Genomic DNA, 18,853 nt, shown 5'->3' on the forward strand with positions numbered 1-18,853 from the left:
CAGTAGATCATCATCATCATCATGGTGATGGTGATGTTGATGGTGCCACCATCAACTCAATCACCCAGGCTCACCATACAGGTGTCATTCTAGATTCCTCAAACTATCTCACCACCCAATTTGTTGCCAAGTCTGTCAATTTCACCTTGGTAACATCTCTCAATAATGTCCCTTTCTCTCCTCTGACACTGCCACCATCTTGGTGCAAGCTCTCATCACCTTGTGATTTGACCATTGCAATGGCCTATTCATTGATCTCCCCCCTCCAGTCTCTCCCCATTCCAACTCATTTTCTATTCAACTATTAAAGCACAAGTGTGACCATGTCAAACCCTACCCCCACCCCTGCTTATTCAATCAACTCAAATGTTTCCCTATTGCTTCCAGGGTTAAAAAAAATCCTCCCTTTGACTTTTAAAGCTCCTAAAGTTAGTTTTCTAACATCTTATAGCTCCCTACCCCTTTCTCCACCACATGCACATGTATCTTGTGATCCAGTGACATTAGACTTCTTGCTATTCCTCAAACAATACATTCCATCTCCATACTCTCAATTTTCATTGTCTGTCCCCTATGCCTGGAACTCCCTTCCTCATCTCTGCCTCTTAGTTTTCCTGATCCATCTCAATGTGATTATCTCCAGTTTATTCTGTTGTTGACTGACTAATAATAATATTTATTTAGATTCTTGTGTTTATGAAGTGGATTCCTAACAATAACCGAGGAAAATAATAATAGCTCACATCCATATGGCCCTTTAATATTTATGAAGATTTTTACATACTTTATCTCATTTGATCCTCCTTACAATCCTGTGAGGAAGGTAGTGTGCAGTATTATTATCCTCATTTCATAAATAAGGAAACTGAGATTCAATGAAGTTATATGACTTGCCCAGGGTCACACAGTTAGGGCATGGTTGGAGTCTTCTCATTTTAAGTACTCTTTCTCATCATAGAAGAAATGTCAGGACTAAAAGAAACACCCTATACCTGCTTTATCCTTTTAACTAGAGTGTTTAACATAAACTCTGAGAAACAGTTATGATATTCATCTGACAAAGAAGCCTATCAGTATTCCAAAAATGAATTAAATGTCCAATTTCACATTAATAAAATTATATCAATGCTACTTCTGACATAAAAACAAAGCATTGAGAAAGATAGAAAATGAGACCAATCCTATGTGGTATGATATGAAATATAGCCCCATATCCACCCATGTTGGACTTTACATCCCATACAGCCATCCACCAGGAAACCAGAGCCTAACCAGAAAGGTCATCTTGCCATATGTCTTGCTGCTATCCTCCCTTTCTCTGGGAGGAACAGTGATCCTCTGGAACCATACCTCCAGAGACTGTGTAACACCACCCTGGGAGAGTTAATCCACTCGGCTTTAGCTCTCAGCCATGAAACCAAGTTTTCCTGCTTGGTGGGAGAAGTAAGTGAAAACCAGCTAGCCTCAAAGAATAGTTCTACCAGGAAACTATAGCCTACCCAATACAGGCATCTTACCATCTTCCCTGTTGGTATATCTGAACCCCCAATTCTATTTTTACCTCTTGCTTTTTGAACAGTAATCAAAATAATACTACCAATGCTACTGGAAAAGGTGTGACAGTTGTGACTCCATAGACCATGACTCCCTTCCCTGGCCACCACTCCCTTACCTACTCCATAGTCCTCTATAAGAACGTACTGAATAGCAATTCCCCTAGATTATCTGTCCTACCTCCTAATTAATACTTGCAAACTGGGTGCCCTAAAATGATTATCTCCATTCAACAAACTCTGTGAAGCCAGCTCCTAAAATTATGGTTCTCAAGCCCTCACCAGTATGCTTACTTCTTCCAGGCATGACATTCAAATGGGTTCTCTGGACCTGAACCCAGATGGATACAGTGTCTTCTACTGGTCCAGTAGCTCCACTGTAAGACATCTAAGATATTATGGCTGATGGCGGGGAGAAAGAGAAATGCTTTCTCAATGGTTGGGTTCTTAATCCATAGTTGACTCCCTTCTATTTTCCAAAGATGGTACTCTTCAGGGCTATCTCTTCTCTTAGCTGACTCTTTAGAGAATGTGCCTTACTCTTTGAAGGGCCACCAGGGTTTTGCTGATCCTTAGCCAGTCAATGACTGGCTGTCCTCTGATTCCACCATTTTTGATCAGAAAATTTCTTCACACCTCATAAATAGCTAACTGGTGGAGATATTTTAAGATCTTAACACCTCATTGTCTCTATCATCTTTCCCCTTCCCATCTGTGATTTCATCAACTAGTCCTTGGGGAAGTCAATTGATCAGGGAGCATCCTGATATAGTGTAAGTTACTGGAGGGTAGAGATTATCTCACTTTTGTATTTCTATGCCCAGTACCTATCACAGTTCTTGGCACGTGGCAGGCTCTTAATTCATAATAATAATAATTATAATAATTACTAAAATAGATAATATTTATATAGCATTATAAGGTCTGAATAACACTTTAGAGATATTATCTAATTTGATCCTCACAACAACTCTGTGAGGTAAGTACTATTATCATTCCTATTTTACAAATGACAAATTTGAGTTTGAGAGGTTAAGTGATTTGTCCATAAATAAAATGATTGTTCATTCTTCATTCATTATCCTATTCGCTTGCTATAATTCTCTCTTTCTATCTGAAATACCCAACACAAAAGCCACTATATTGGCAATAAATTTAATAGTCTGAGGAGGTTCTCACCAAGGCCTTCAGAGTTGGGATCCTGGGTTATCATAAGCACTATGGGTGGAGGAAGGTGCCAAGTGAGGGAAAATAGCCTCTTTATAGCAGGTTATCTGAGTAATAACATAGGCCACTGAGAAGGAAATATATGGCAGTACTGATAAAGCTCACCTATTCCATAGTGTTGTCTACAACCAGCACTGAGTCAAACTGATGCCTCTGCTCCTCAGTTTCATTAAAGTTATCACAGTTTACAAGAAAATGCACCTAAACAGATGTGAAAGTTTAGATTGAGGAGTCTTCCAAAAGTCAGTGCAATGGAAAATTGTTATTATCTACTAATGACTGCACTGGAGAATGAAAAAAACTCAATCGACCCTTGGCAATAGAGTGACACACAACCCCAGGAGCATGGTAGAAAGACTGGTTTAGGGATGTAATAGAGAACACCTGCCCCTATTCTCTTGAGTGAGTCAAGAGGGCTCTAACGAAGGCCATTCTAACACTAGAAACTCACTGAAACTCCCATCCCTTTCAGACACAACTTTGCCTGTCTAACGTGAGCCACCCAAGCTGTTACTTCCCACATGGCATGACTAACCATTCTCTGGCGATCTCACATAGTATGATAAACATCAGCTTGTTAAATTTTTTTTACAAATTTGGCGCTAAATGCACAATGTAAAGACCAATCTACTGGAAACCAACAATGGGTTTATCCAAAGATACTTCATAATGATTCCAAGTTAAGTGCTGCCTTGTATCAATAAATCTGTCTAATCGTATGATGTAGTGGAAAGAACAGAGGGTCAGTGGGGTCAGAGACTCCTCCTTGTTGTGCTCCCTGCATAGTGGCACTGAAGAGAAACCAGAGAAGATATGGAGAAAAGAAGCAGGAGGGGAAGCTAAGGAAAACACCATAGGAATAAGTCTCTTTTATAAGGAATCCAAGAGATAGGCTTAAAAAAACTTTGCTTTCAATTCAGTTACTGTTCACTGAACTATCCTTACATTCTTTGACAAAATGATGCTGCTAAGCTCTCATATCCTTGGAGACAGCATTTGGGTACAAACAAACACCAGAAAAATGAAAGAAGTAAATAGGCTCTGTTGGCCCTTGGAGTCAGGACTCCTCCCTAAATTAATAGTTTTTGACATTCAAACAAAGTTGTAAAGTAAGAAATGCTTCCTGTAAATCTCACCAACCCACCCATTTTCACAGCCAATCAGAAGGCATCACCAGCTATTCTAATTGCCAGTATGTGTAGCTGGTATGGTAAGGCTTCAACTAAGGGGAGCAGAGAAACTTTCAGAATCTGAGTTGGTCCCTTAGTACATAATCAAGCAAAGCTTTTATTTGTTAATAAAGCATGGTATTTTGAGTAGACAGCTGACAAGAAGACATGAGTTCAAATACTACCTTTGACACATACTAGCTAGGCAAGCCGTTTAATCTCTCAACACCTCAGGCAACTCTAGAATTATAAATTTCAGAAAAGTTGCAAATGTCCATTGGTAGGAGAAAGTCCTGTCTGTGAAAGTCTGTGAAACCACAGACTCGGATTTTTTAAAAAGCTATTTTTATTATATTACTGCAGTTTACCAAGTATATTTTTTAAAGTAACTTTTTTTTTTCAAAGTAGAAAGTATCTGGGGCAAGTAGAAATTTTTTTTTTCAAAAATTTCATGTTTTTTTGATTCCTACCCTTTTCTATTAGGATATAAATAAAGTTTTCAAGTTACACTTGTGTCCTTAACTCATCAGCAGAAAAATAAACACAAAGTTCAGAAAGATTTCTTGAGACATCTTCTTGATTTTTTTCCCCACTCATCTAATCTATCTACCCCCAATTCCTCTTTGATGCTTTCTCACTAGGAAGCTTCAAATGAAGATAGTCAATAGCCATTTTCCACTCTCCAATTTTTGTTCCAAAACCTCTCCCATTAAACAACACGTGGTTACCTTTTACTCTTAACAGACATTTTTTCAGTATTTGTGTCAAAATGGGGGTGGGGGTGGGGTGAGGAGAGGGATGGAAAGTGGTTATGTGGTGCAGGTGGGAGACTTTGAAAGTCTTTGTCTAGTAATTCAAAGAGCTCACAGCTTTTGCCTCTCTTTTCAGGGTGGAAAAATGCCCAAATGAGAACAAAAGCAGAGTAGATTCAACTGACTTGGCATTTGGCCACAACTTTATTAAGCAACCTAATGAAACATATTATTCTTTCACTCAGCACTCCAGAAGGTAATCCATGCCAACTAGCCTATTGGCTCACTTTTCTGAAAACTATTATATGTATTACCCCCAGGCCAAAACTCTTTCCTGTGGAGGGGATCATACAAATAGTCTTGTCTGATCATCACAGTTAGAAATTTCTGGAAAGGGAATTTCATTCACGGTAGTACATGATAACCAGATTCCATTCTGAGAGTTTACATACAATCAGTCAATCAGCAAGCATTTATTAAATGCTTACTATGTGCCAGGCACAAGTAGTATTTAATCATCTCCCTTCATTCCATTATATATTTATATTATATACAAGTATATGTCTATATTATATACTTGTATGTAATATAAACATATATTCTTACATGTAAGGATATAATATAAACAATATATACACTAAATTTGTGTGTGTTTATACGCACACACACACACACACACACACACACACATTTCTATCCACGCTGAACATCTTGATATCTGCCCTTTATCCCTTTCCTGAAATAAGAGAGACAATCAACCCCACTATGGTTCACTCACCGTTCCTGGGATTCCTCAGAACCAAACACCCTTCCCTGGTGTTATAGGAAAGGCATGACTCAGGCCAGTCCCTTCACAGTTGAGGTTTCAAATGAGAATGAAATGAAATATTTGTAGAAGATATAACAATTTAAAAAGGTCTACTTAGCCATGGGGGAGGGAGAGGAATGTATTTAATAAGTATAAGCAATAATCTTTTGCTATGTTGCCCATAGCTGACCAATGGCAATACTCGGACAACAGGGAAGCTACATCAGTGGCCTGAGCCTTTAGTTCCCTAACTAATTACATCTCAAAGATGGTTTCAATACCTTTTAAAGACAAAAACCACCCCTACCCACAGGGAAGGGATTCTGGCAAATATGCCTCTTATAACATTCAGCCGTCTTTCTTTTCCCTATATACATTATTTCCTCCATTAAAATGTAAATTCTTTAAACTACAGGACTCTTACTTTTTTAACTGCACTTTAAGTACCTAGTACTGTGAGGGGGCACAAAGTAATGCTTAGTAAATTATTTTTCATTCAAACGCTCGATTTTACATATTCCTATTCCTCTGTGCTGTTCTGTGCTGGGCTGAGAATTACTGAAGTGAGCTTCGTAGACAAGGTCTCACGGTTTAAGTCAGTGGTGTCAAACTCAGTAGAAAGGGGGGCCACACAACCATACAAAAGGATCCTTGTGAGCCACTGACTGTCTTAGAAAACCACATATTAACATTATCTATTCTTTTGTTATTTGTTTTGTTAAATGTTTCCTAATTACACTCTTTTTTTGCAGATTATTACTCCTTAATAACACATTATCTGATATACATATGCCATTTTTAATTTGATGTCAATCACTGTTGGCCTTTAGCAATAAATGAGTGTGAGCCCTAATGAGATTTTTTCCAAAAATGCTTTGCAGCACCTCACATATCGCTCATAAACAGGCTCAAAATGGGAGTAATTTCCATAATATAGATCTTCAATGATAAATTGTTTCTGTGGCTCATAGCTTCCAAGAAGTTCAATTTTAGCTTTGAAGTTTTTAACTTGATAAACTTCTCTATTCAAATCTCTCAGATTGCTTTCATCTATACACGGCATGTAATCAAAGGTAAGGGAATCTTCTTTGGTAATCTGCCTGGTAATATGATTCATGGTAATGCCATGTTTTTTCATGCAAGTCTGCCCTCGCTAATCAGGAGGTTTCCTATTTCAGATGTAGATGTTGCTGTATTGTCTACCCCCCATTTATCTGAAATATTTGATCAGTTACAAGTTTCCTAAAAACCGCTTCTGCTATAGATGAGCGACAAATACTACCCAAACACATGAACGTCACGGACTCAGGGCCCTCTGGGGTCATTTTTCATTCCTACTGCCTCCTAATCACATTTTAATCTTGTTCAGCCACAGGGAGGGCTTTGACACCTCTGGTTTAAATGGTTAAAACATTAGATAATTAAACATATAGCATCCTCTCCTCCCTCACCTCCCTTCCTCACTTTCTTCTGTCTCTACCTACACCTACACTAGCCAAGGATCATACATCTTCTGTCAGTGACCTTGTGGCAGTGAGTAGAAAAACAGTAGCAACTGAATAGCAAAGAAGTTGTGGCCTTGAAATTGATGTATAACAACAAGTGCTTTGAGGGTTTTCAGAAAGTGGATAAGCATGACAATGTAGAACTAAAATATAAAGTGAAATTTGGAATCTACTTACCACCACACCCAAGGCAGAAACTGGGAAATGTCCTGTTCTATACTATCTGTCTGATTTAACTTGCACAGAACATAATTTTATTACCAAGAAACAGTTATCAACAAACTACAGCAAGACATGATCTCATCATCATTATACCAGGTAACAGTCCTCATGGCTACGGCTTTAAAGGAGAAGATGACAGCTGGGACTTTGGACCTGGTGCTGGTTTTTACATGAATACCACTGAAGAACCTTGGAAAACCAACTATGTGATGTATTCTTATATAATAGATGAGCTGTCCAAGCTGATAGATGTCAATTTTCTGACTGTTCCAGAGAGTATGTCTATTTTTGGCCACTCTATGGGAGGCCATGGAACTATGATGTGTTCTTTGAAGAATCCCAACAAATATAAATCTGTTTCATCATTCTGTTCAATTGGAAATCCTGTGCTCTGTCCTTGGTGGGGAAAGACCTTGGGTGGATATTTATAATCAGATCAAAGTCAGTGGGGGGAATGTGATGCTACTCATCTTGTGAAGTCTTATCCAGATTCTCAGGTAGACATATTAATTGAGCAAGACAAAGATGACTGGTATCTTAAAGAAGGGAAGTTACTTCCTGCCTGCGTAGAAAGGAAAATTCCAGTTGTTTTCATACTGCAAGAAGGATATGTCATAACTACTACTTCATTGAAAAATTTTGAAGGATCATATCAGACATTATGCAAAATACCTTAACACATAAAACTTCATCTATGAGAAATCTCACAATTATAAAAATTAACAGATAAGCAGTTTTTATCAAATAACTGATCACCTTATAAATAAATATATTAAAACAAGCAATCTGATTCCAATTTTTCCCCATAAGTAACCTAATAGAAGACATGTGTCATTGCTTAAGATCAATTTGAAATCCTTGTTAAACTAAGTCTAAAAAACCACAGAATATTCAAATGAACACAGTCGGTTATAAAGAATACAGTAATTCAAATGTTCTTATTGATGTAAAAATCAATCATTGGATGTATCAGTCCTGTAAAGAACTAAATGATGAAATTGTCTCAGCAACTGAATAAAGACAATGCATTGGGGGGAAAATGAAGTAATACATAGAAGAATATAGAAATCAAGTGCTAAGTTTCCACAGGGACAGATACTTCAGTGCCTTGATGAATTTATCATATCACCAATGTGGGTATTCTCTTCCAGATTGCAAACCATCTACACCTTCTTATCCTGTGCAATTCTTGTTCACTTCCTCCTCCAGAGCGGATCCAGCTAACTAGCTAATGGCATTCCCATAGCTGTCAACATTGTTTGGCTATCGATGGAACAAGGTAGAATCCATCCATTATTGCTCACTCTCTCAATGTGAACAGTCTACCTTTTTGGGTCATATGTCTCTCTTCTGCAATCCTTCTGTTGCTTCTCTTGCACAATTCCTTATTGGTTATGTGTTGTAACCTGTTCACACTCACAATGCAGATCTCCATTTTGGGGGAGGTGATCCTGAGCTTTCATTCTTTGGAGGCTAAGGTATTCCATGAGCCACTTACTGACTTGGAAAACCACATATTAACATTTGTCTATTGCCTACAGTTTTACTGGAAAGTATTATTATTTAACTATGGTAAAAAAAAAAAAAAGATAGACCTCTGTTTCAGGAAGAAGCTTGTAGTCATTAAAAACCCTGAACAATTTCCCAAAAATCAGTTCTCCTGTTTAGTTCTGGGCCTAGTTTATAGTATCTGTCCAAGTTAGACGTATATATGTATATATCATATCATATCAAAATCTGGACAACAGGCATTTTTCTTCCACTTAATTTTTCCTGCATAAATAATTAAGCCAAATTCTTTAAAGCATTCTAGATGTCATTTGGGAGGCTTTGCGATGTTCCAATACAATGTCATCTTGCAACAGGAGCGCCTGGAGGAATGTTAACAGAACTAGGATTTCTCAATGAGTTTAGGAAGCTAGCAAAGGCTTTTGGTGACCAAGAAGGTCATCAACATTATTTGAGCTCTAAATTCTAATTGACCTAAGCTTTGTCCTAATCTTCTTACACTGAAGGCTTACTCTGATGCCTCCTGTCATATGGATGTGATTCTGAGTTCTTGAAGGTTCCACTAGCAAAGCACAATCTCTAGAAGGTTCTACAAAATAAGAAAGACTTAAGGACAGGTCCAGCAAGGGACTGTATGTTAAGTTTAAAAAGCCTGACTACCAGATAACATTTTTTTTTAAAAAACCAGAGTAACTCATGTAAAAACATTTATTAAGACATAGTGAGCCTATCAGTAGTGGCAGGAGTTAGCCACAGTTTCAGGCTTACTTTCATGTCCTGTGTCCATTTCTCTGCTTTTCCAATGCTCTGTTTGAATCTCCTTACATCTATATTTTGGATAAGAGTTCATTACCAGCCTGCATCAGGTACCATGAAAATAATTCCATTCAACACAAGTCCATGCTGGAGTAGTATTATCTATATATAAATATACACATGTATGTATATACATTTACAATACATACATTTATGCATACTGTCTTGAAGAACTAGGAATCTTGTTGGTAAATTCTAACAATAAAATCCTGGGGGGAAAATCTGTTTAAAAAAAAGACATAGTGAGATTGCAATCTGCATCCAAGAAATTAAATCATAGATTGTTAAAGAGTATCTCAGTCTAAGTCCTAACTCTTCCAAATTCAGCAAAAAGGATATTTCAACTTCACTCATCTAACATAAAAATACAGGGTCATTTTTGGTGTTTATAGCCACCTATCATCAAACATCTTTAACTACTTTGCTGTTCCAACCAAATTATTTTTTTCCCTAGCCAAGGTGCTCTCTCATGGACACATTACAAGGTATCACTTAATGGATTCAATTCACTAATGTCTAAGTTTGATTGTGGGAAAAGGAAAATACAATTGTCAGAAGTGTTTGGGTGATTCTACTATATATATACATATATATATATATATATATATATATATATATATATATATATATATATATATATGATAAATCCTTCACGTGAGAAGGAAATGAAAGCAAAACCATGTTTATGTCACTTCTCTGATGAAGAATGTACCACAGATCCTTACGGTATAGTATATCGTGTCCAAACTCTTTTTCTTGCCCTTTGTGGTCTTTTATGCTCTGGTCCCACTCTATCCATCTTTATTTCTCCCTAGTATCCAACCTTTGTCCCAGTCAGAGGATCACTTTATTATCTCCCACATATAACGAGATCTCTCCTTCACTGATTTTTTTCCATGGTATTCCCCCTGTTGAAATATCTTTCCTGCTCTTGGCTATAAATCCTCCTCATCTATTGTAGCCTATACTTGTCTTCACTTTCATCAGACTTCCAATCAGTATTAAACAGTTTGGCAACTAATGGCTTTCATTGTTTCATGTGTCAGTTTTATCTCCCCAGCTAGATTGTAAGCTCCTTTAAGGCATGGATATCCGTATCCTTTTTCTGCATTCTTCACAACATTAAGTACACAGTGAACACTCAATAAATGTCAGATTCTTTTTTTTTTAAATTAAAGGTTATTTAATTTTCAAACTAAAGTCAGCCTTTTCTTCTTCTACTTCCCCTGACCCTAAATTGAAAGAGCAATTTCACTCATTTTTACTTTTTTTTGTTTCTCTTAACTTCTGGGTTTGTATTTCAGAGTTTCTCTGCAATTCTGATCCTTTCATCTTTTCCTCTCTTTCACTAAAAATCCGTGTTTTCTCCTGTGGTATTGTATTCAGTTTTTCTGACAATAAGCCCACATCCCTTGCCCTCTGAAATATCATATTCCAAGTTCTTTAAGTATAGTGGTGGCTGCTAAATTGTGTGTAATCCTGACTGTGGCTCCTTGCTACATGAATTCTTTCTTTATGGTTCCTTGTGGTATTTTTTCTTTGACATATAAGCTCTGGATTTTGGCTATGATGTTGGCCTCCTGGCCATTTCACAAACAAGACATTGCAACTCTCAGCTCCCCACATTTGTTGCCTGTACCTGGAATTATCTCCCTCTTTAATTTCACCTATTGACTTTCCTGGCTCCCTTTAAGGCCCAACTAAAATCCCATCTTTTACTGGAAGCCTTTCCCAATCCCTCTTAATTCTAGTAGCTTTTCTTTGCTAATTACTCCTATTTATCTTGTATTACATCGAGTTTGCAGCTCCCCCATGAGACTGTAAGCTCCTTGAGGGTAAGGACTGTCATTTGCCTCTTTTAGTATCCCCAGCACTTAGCACAGTGCTTGGCTTATCCCCAGTACCTAGTCTTCTGAGTACTTACTTCAGGGATGTATGAGTGTTCAGTGAACACTAGTACTTCTTATGTGAGAGCTGCTGAGCCCTTTTCAGGGCTCCTTTCCACCTTTGATGTCCACCCGCCATCCTGGTCTCACCTGTGGCTCCAAGAAGCTGTAGTATGCTCAGTGGCCACATCCTGTTAAACTGTTTTAGCAGAGGGTCTAAATCAGGTTGAACATAACCAATAGGCCTCAAACCTGTTGGTGAGTTAGGGGAGTGTCTACCCCAAACATAATTCAGACTTCCCCAGTAGAACAGGTAGTTGTAAAGAATTTGTTCCCACTGGCCATGAAAGTGGTAGAAGCAGGCTCTGTGAAGCACTTAAAGCTTGGTTAGACATCAAAGATGCCAAAGTCATTCACTGCATCCCAAGTCATTGCCAGTCATCTTGACTTTTGTCTTGCCACTGGACTTTAATGACTCTGGAAGACAGAATGAGACCTACAACTTCTTACAACTCTGCCTCACTTAATCCATTTTATGCTCAAGTCAAAAGACATCACTCACACCATTTTACCATTTTTACTTACCTCAAAGTCCCGTTGCAACAGGCAAGTGATGAAGTGGCAGACGCAGATACAACGGTTGCTGTAATCACAATGCTGCACATTGGTGGCCCAGGCCAATAGGGTCATCTTCTTACTGGACTGAAGCAGCAGTGGAACTGAACAGGCCCAAGGTGTCTGAGCAGTCTTCTCAGAAACTATACTGCTTACCTCCTGGTGTGAGGAAGGTGCTAGAAAAAATGTCCTAAAAATTGTCTGCTTCGCTTAATCTAACACTGTCCTGCTTACTGTGTCAGACAGGGATCCTTTTTGTTGATCTTTTGTGTTGAAACACAAAAACATATACAAAAACTTTTGCAAAGATGATTCCACTCACCATTGGGACATATAATATGCACACACTTATGGACAACAGAAAATCCAGTAGACCTCAAAGAGGAACAGCTCTTGTGAGAGAACTCAGCATTTATCACAAGTGAATAGCAGCCATAAATGAAACAAAGCTGCAAATGAAGGCCAACTTACCAAAATCAGAGCCAGATACATGTTATTCTGGAGTGGCTGCAGCGATGGGGAGTACCACAAAGCTGGCATAGGTATAGCAAACAAAACTAATCTAGTCAACAACCTTGTATGCCTACCAAAAAAAGTGAACAACAGGCTTATGACAATGAGATTGGCACTTGCAAGAAAGTGCCATGCCACCATCATCAGTGCACATGCTCCCACCATGATGAACCCCGATGAGGTCAAAGAAAGATTTTATGAAGACCTGGAGACCCTCATCATCAATGTGCCAAAAAGGACAGGCTTATAATTCTGAGTGACTTTAATGCTAGAGTAGGAACAGACTATCAGACATGGCAGGGAATCCTAGCAAGGAATGGAGTTGGAAACAGCAACAGCAGTGGTCATTTACTACCAAAGACTTGCAGCATCTCATGATCCTTCTCATCACCAACACTGTCCTCCATTTACCTAAATGCAATAAAACTTCATGTATGTACCCTCAAAGCAGACATTGTCAGTTAATAGACTGTGTTATTGTATGGAGAAGAGACAGACAGGAGGTGATATGTGACACAGAGTGCTGGACCAATCATAGACCGATATCCTCTCCAAGCTAAACATTCACATTCAACAAAGTAGTGCTCCCAAGGCAAGACAACTACCAGAAGGCTTAACGTCAACAGATTAAAGTAGTTCTTTAAGCATGATCAGTTTGTTGCTAACTTGGAGGGAAAGCTGAGCCAACCCACAGTTGGCAATAGTGGAGCAAAAAAGGAGTGGGCAGCTTTCAAAGATTTGGTGTACAGTGCCACATTTCCTCATCTGAGCCAGAATACTTGCAAATATCAAGATTGGTTTGATGAAAATGATGGGGAAATTCAAAAGCTTCTAAACAAAAAATGAGAACTCCGTAGGGCTTACCAGTACAATAATTCATCCATCTCTAAGAGGCAGCAATTAACTCCATCAAAAGTAAAGTACAAGCGAAGCTTGGAGAGATGCAGTATCCTTGACTCAGTAAGAAGGCAGACGAAATTCAGTTTTATGCTAATAATCCAAAGCACTTTCATGATGCCCTGAAGCCCATTTATGGGCCAAAGACCTACGGTGCATCTTAACTACTCAGTACAGATGGAGCCATGCTGATTAATGATAAGGACATGATCCTGAAAAGATAGGCTTAACCCTTTCATAGCTTCTCAACAGATTGTCATCAATAAATGCTAAAGCCATTGACCTCAAGTTGAAGCCATTGCCTCTGTAGCTAAACTTCCAATTGAAAAAAGAGGTTTTGAATGCCATTAGATTCCTCTTACGCGGCAAAGTTCCTGGTACTGATTCTATTCCAGATGAGGTTTACAAGGCAGTGTGTCCACTGTTCATAAAAAAGCTCACTGAAATCTTTGGGGTTATATGGCAAAAGGAGGTTATCCCACAAGAGTTCAAGGACACCTCCATTGTTTAACTGTATAAAAGAAAAGGAAATAAGTTGTCCTGTGACAATCACAGCGGGTGGGGATGGTGGTGGGGTCTCTCTTAGTAATTGCCAGCAAGATTCTTACCAGAGTCCTCCTTAATAGGCTGATCTTTTAGCTGGAAAATCGTCATCTACCCAAGAGCTTCATGGTCATCTATCCATGGCTTCAGAAAGGACTGAGCTGAGGAATGGTCAATATGGTGTTTGTTGCCCAACAACTCCAGAGGAAATGCCTAGAGCAGAACAAAGGTCTATACACAACATTTATTGATCTGACCAAGGTCTTTGATACTGTCAGTCATGAGGGCTTATGGAAGATCATGGCAAAATCTGGTTGCCTGGAGAAGTTCCATGGTGGCATGCCTGCACAGGTTTTAGATAATGGACAATGTTCTCATGCTTTCCCTGTCACCAATGAAGTAAGGCTGTGTGGCTGCTCCCATGCTTTTTACCATGATGTTTTCAGTGATGTTGTTGGACACCTTCAATGAGGATGAAAACAGCTTCAGCTACCACACTGACAGTAAATTATTTAACTTGAAAAGGATACAAGCCAAGACTACAGTGGAGGAAGAGTTGGTGTGTGACTTTTGGTTCAGAGATGATTGGGCAGCCTCTGAGACTGAGATGCAACAAAGTATGGATCGATTCCCTACTGCTTCTGCTAATTTTGGCCTGACAATCAACACCAAGAAAACAGTTTCTCTACTCCAGCACTGCACCATCCATCTACAGAACCACTGGTTACAGCAAATGGAGAAATTTTGAATACTACAGACAAGTTCACTTACTTTGGCAGTACACTTTCCAGGGTTGTCCACATAGATGATGAAATTGACACATGCGTTGCCAAAGCTAGCTCATTGTTCCAGAGGCTCTGAAGGAAAATGTAGAAGAGAAGAGGTATTAGGCTGCCTACCAAACTAAAGGTGTACAGAGCATTGTTGTATGCCTGTGAAATCTGCACAGTCTACCAGCACCATGCCAGGAAAGTGAATCACTTCCATTTGAACTGTTTTAGGGAGATTCTGAAGATCACCTGGCACGATAAGGTAACAGGCACTGAGGTCCTTTCTGGAGCTTAACTTCCATAGCACTGCTACTGCTGTTATTCCTTCTCCTGCTTCTTTTAAACTTTCTCCTTTCTTGTTACATTGCATCTCCTACCTAAGAATGCCACTGGAGTACACAAATCTCCTCTTCATTCCACACTTGATCTGCAGCCTAGGACTGGACACTAGATGACAAAACTGCCAATTGGCACCTATCCCCACTGCAGTTCCCTAGTGTGGGTCTAGGGGTGCTCTGCCATGGTTCTGAGACCTCCTTTTACCCTGGTGCATAGCCTCCTTACCTGGCCCATCTCCAGTGTCCAAAGACATCCTCATCTGTCTCACTATGCCAAACTGGGCTGGACAAAGGACTCACTGTGACTTTTAATGGATTTCCCTATCAGAATTAGGTCTGGTGTATTTTCTAGATCTGTTGGGAAGAGTTTATAGAAAAGAACTCACTGCATTGCTTCCTATTAGTCCCCATCATTTTGACTCTGCCATGCTTCATTTTTTTGAGCAGTCATTTGGAGCCTTGAGCTACTTGTTGGTTTGTTGCTTTGCAAATATGTGGCTAGTGAAATTGAATAATAATTGTAGATCTATGCATATATCCTTGGCCATCAACCAGGCGCCTAAAATATGTCCATTTATTAAATGATCAGAGGAGTCCAATAACAAAGGTAGTCATTGTGAAACACAGAAATGAGCCAAGGGATACACCCATCGAACACAGAGGATTGATCTAGATTGATTAGTTTATTCATTACTGTCTTAATGGTTCATTCATGTTAGGTAAAACTTCTCAAGTCCCTAGAAAAGAGACAGACATTCTTGGTCTCAGGAAAGAAGCACAAATAAATTCTAAATGTTAAATTTAAGTGGATAGGACCAATAAACATTCAACAGTTGTGCCATTCACTAGATACTCTTTTGGAAATCACTCTATTGATCTCTAACTCAATAGAAGGCAAGAAAGGAGAAAAGAAATTATCAGGAATTCTTTTTTTCACCAGAGCTGCTCTTTTTTTCCCACTCGTACCTCAATTCTTTATTTTCTGATAAGGACTTATTTGATCACCAAATTGAATTGAAGAACTGTCAGAATTATAATTTCAAATTTAAACTGATCTAAGTTCCTGGGTATATGTGAGGTCTTTCTGAGCTCCATTTCATAAGAGAAATCCTGTGAAAATATGAGTATTAGTTCTGAGTAGTGAAGAAAAACTCCCCATGTATGTCAACACCACTTATCAGATTAGAAGTAGTACTTGGTTTTGAGAGACTGTATCTTATGCCTTCCCCCTAGTACACTATATGTCAAATTGGAGAGATCTAGAATTTCAGTTATCCAAATGGGTCAGCTGACTAACTACCCTGTTCAAGAGTCACTCATAACTACTGATGGGGTTGAAGAGTATGGCCCCTTCTCCAGTTAATATTGTTTATCAACAGTGACTATTCTGACACTGGTCCAGAGAACCAACTACCTGACAGAGTGTTTGTCAAAATCTGTGTAAACTTATCAGGAATGTGTAAATCATGTCATAGAAACATGTAGCCTGGATAGACTTCTTTTTAAGAACAAAAGCATTCTGTGTGGTCTCTTGGAATCAAATACCTCTCAGCCTTAAAATACTAAGTTTTTCAGCTGAGATCCCTGACAACAATATTTTTCAAGGTTTTAAGGTGACTTTAAATATATATACATATATATGTCTGTGTATATATGTACACACACACACATACATATAATATATATATATGTATATATACATATATATATATGTATATATACATATATATATATATATAATTTGAATGAAGATTTCTGTCTCACGAACCAATGTCAGAGATATTTTCGTGGACGTCTTTCTTGGTTTGCCTGTCATTGCCAATAAGGCTAGCACATGGTAGATGCAAAGTGGCACAGTAGAAAGAATGCTAGATCTAGAGTCCAAGAATATGGATTTGATTTGTTCATCTAGAAAATGATGTGGGGGGTGAACTAAATGACCTTTGAGATCCCTTACAATTCTAAATGAATAATACTATGATAAGTATCAATGAGGAGGCAAAGAAGATAGCCTACTGAACTTGGAAACAGGAAGACCCAAGTTTTAATTCTATCTTGTTCTTGTCCATCCTTTGTTTTTGAAGAGTACCAATGACATCACAAGGTAATGCCTTAACTCATGCATGAATCGGATTAAGTGAGGCAGAGATGCACAAAGATGTCAGCCTCATTCTCTCAGTCAGTACACCTGGTGATGGCCCAAGATGCAGTAGATGACCTTGGTATCTTCCCGGTCTCACCAAGCTCTAAGCACTCCACATTTCCTGCTTCAGCTGCCTTTGTGGTTGTTGGAACAAATTGTTCTCATCTGCCCATTCCACTGGGGGACGTCTTTACATGCTTCAGGTAAGCATCCCCCTAACTCACGGATGGATTTGAGGCCCATCAGTTACCATCAGCCTGGTTTAGCCCTCCTGCTGAGAGTTTTAGCCAGGTGTGGCCATTGAGCATGCTGCAGCTTCTTGGAGCCACAAGCTAGAGATGAGTGAAAGATGGCCACCAGAGGTGGATGGGCAGCCCCGAAAAGAACTCAGCAAGCCCTCAAGCTGGAGGTGATAGTCCTCCCTGAATACTCCACACACATCAATTTTGTCTTAAATACTTAACTAACTGTGTGATCCTGACACTTAACATCTGCCTCAATTTGCTTATCTATGAAATGGGGATAATAATCACAATCACCTCTCACAGTTGTTGTGAGGTTAAAATGAGATAATATGTATAAGACACAAATGTATACATATTAGCTATTATTATTGTAAGTAAAATTAGGTATTATGTAAAAGTATTATTGTAAGTAAAATTGTGAACTTGCTAATGCATATTTCTCTTATGATCTCCCGCATTTCGTTTCTTCCTCCACTTACCGTGTCTGCTCAGAGACAGGGGACTGCATCAATATCTCATGTAATGCCCTAGTATATGTAGTCTGCCTCCTCTAGGCAGTGCCTCATGCTCCCTGACATTGCTCACACCAACCTCCTAGGTCCTCAGAGCCTCTTCTAAATTCACTGTCCAAGAATAAATAGATCTTACCTACTAACTCATACAATGGCTTAGGGACTAATAACAACTTGGTATGTCATCTATTCTTTTCAGCATCAAAGAAACTGGAAAAGACTATGCAGGAGCTTAAAAATTACTTTGGAAAGGTGAATATTTTTGGCCTATATTTACCTAGTGCTTCCCTCTTGTCAGCCGTAACCTCTTGAGTCGTTTTATGGCTCAGTGAGAGTTTGGGAAGGAAACCCTGGATGAGAGCACTGATGCCTCATCAGAATCCTCTAAAAGCCAGGGACTACCCTCCCCCACACACCCTGTCTCCCATTCTTCATCCTCCAACTTGCACAAGGCCCTTGAGATTTTGTGAAGAAGATGCTTTATCTTTCTCACTAGAGGTAAATATATCCCTTATTTTAAATAGAAATGGCTTTAATGATATTGTTGCGTATATTCTATCTGTTTAGAAAAGGTCTTCCTTGGGTATGTCCTCACCAATGACCTTCCTCTCAACCATTACATGTTAATGGTGGTGAGGGAGAATCTAAAATATTAGGCTGCAAGTACATTATTATTTTTTAGCTGAGAAGCCTTACAAAAAGAAGGGGTAGGAGTCTGGAGTGGGGGGCAGAAAAGGGGGAGGAGCCTTGAAAACAACATATGGTGCTGGGTTGGAAAATTAGTACCAGATATGCTGCCTTATCCTACATTTCAGTTCACATGATCAGAT

At 38.9% G+C, this 18,853-nt stretch overlaps 2 pseudogenes; one reads left to right on the forward strand and one right to left on the reverse strand.

Annotated features, from left to right (window-relative positions):
• Positions 1 to 6,335: 6,335 nt before the first annotated feature.
• On the reverse strand, positions 6,336 to 6,834 carry LOC118839721 (annotated as a pseudogene).
• Positions 6,835 to 7,076: 242 nt separating this feature from the next.
• LOC118839732 lies at positions 7,077 to 7,920 on the forward strand (annotated as a pseudogene).
• The last annotated feature ends 10,933 nt before the right edge of the window (positions 7,921 to 18,853 follow it).

The sequence above is a fragment of the Trichosurus vulpecula genome, chromosome 1, assembly GCF_011100635.1.
Source record: "Trichosurus vulpecula isolate mTriVul1 chromosome 1, mTriVul1.pri, whole genome shotgun sequence".
In the NCBI taxonomy this organism is placed as follows: domain Eukaryota; kingdom Metazoa; phylum Chordata; class Mammalia; order Diprotodontia; family Phalangeridae; genus Trichosurus; species Trichosurus vulpecula.